The sequence below is a fragment of the Cariama cristata genome, unplaced genomic scaffold (genome assembly GCF_000690535.1).
Source record: "Cariama cristata isolate BGI_N322 unplaced genomic scaffold, ASM69053v1 scaffold9286, whole genome shotgun sequence".
In the NCBI taxonomy this organism is placed as follows: Eukaryota; Metazoa; Chordata; class Aves; order Cariamiformes; family Cariamidae; genus Cariama; species Cariama cristata.
In genome coordinates this window covers 2,691-4,075 of record NW_009623772.1, presented here as the reverse complement: position 1 = coordinate 4,075, position 1,385 = coordinate 2,691, and positions in this window count along the sequence as shown.

The window sequence follows — 1,385 nt, the reverse complement described above, 5'->3', positions numbered from 1 at the left end:
TGTTACTGCTTGTGTACTGATCAGTCCTGCAATACCATTAGGGGAGCCTCAGCCCTGAGCTCAGAGGAGGTAAATCTTTGTCCACTTTGAAATACAGCAAGCTCAGGAGAGAAGTGGTCCACAAAACCTTCCTGCCTCACTCCACGGGGCTGCCTGTTCTCAGTTCAAGTGGCTGGTGCTCACCGTGCTAGGGCAGGATCTTTTCAGCAGTTTTTCAGGTCAGTTCCCCTTTTTCTTCTCATACACGAGGAAAAGCACAGTCTTACATCTTCGTACCAGAAGGCAGGTTGACAACTGGGTATCAGGCTGTTGAGAGGAGGGAAGAAAGGGAAGCTTTGATGGCTCTGGAAGACCTGAGGGTCTGCACGGAGCAGAATTGCCCTGCCCTGGCACCAAGATCTCCACCCATCTCTCCTTCCATCCCCAGCACCTCACTTAGGGATGCTGCCCAGCCCCACAGTAGCTTGCCTGCAGCAGCTGCTGCACCCAGACTGTCTGGTCCTCTACAGTGCCCTTTGAGTCCCTGAGATGAGGCCCAAGACCACCACGAGGCTGCTGCCCAGGCATCTCAGCAGGGCTCTTGTTACTAGGGGTTGTAGCGGCTGGTGCTGTGCTGCCGGCCAGGCTCTGCACTTGGGGGCTGGGATGTGGGTGGCTGTGCCTCCATCTGTGGCAGAGCCCCCAGACTCACACCAGTGGCCAGTAGCTGTTGCGGTTCTTGTCAAAGTTAAGCCAAGTGAAGGATGCAGAGAGTGCTCCCACTGAAATATCCCTTCCAGAGCCAAACCCGAGGCCGTTCTGCCTAGCACTAGTGAGAAAAAAATGAGCTTTGTTTAAACATAGAGGGTCAGTGTCTCAGCTGGTCTAAATCAGCTAAGCTCCATGAAGTCAAACAGAGATGTTCTGATTTGCAGGGACTGTGTATCTGGCCCATAGATTTTAACCAAATGTGTCCTCTTTAAATCACAGCAAACAAATTTGTGGTGCCTGGGGGGAAAAAAAAAGAGACTTGCTCCTTGGGAACATCCCATAAAACATCATTTCCCCTCTCCCTCATCCACCCACCCATTCCCACATGCTGTGACAAAGCTGGGCTGTTTTCCTAGTGGGGTGAGAGGTCAGGGTGGCGAGGGCTAATTAAGCTCCATAATAATACTTGGAAAGAAAATGAAACATAGAGCAGCCAGTTGTGCGTACCAGGTCCTGGGCCTGCGCGCAAGTGAGGGTGAGGATACCATGTCCCTCCAGCCACCAGCACAGTTTTGTGGGCAGAGAAACAGATGCTTTGGGGACTTTGTGCCAGAGGAGGCAGATGGCTTAGGTCCTGGGGCAGCCAGGCTGGGGGTTATCATCCTCCACCCCTTCCTGGGTGGAGGGATATTGTC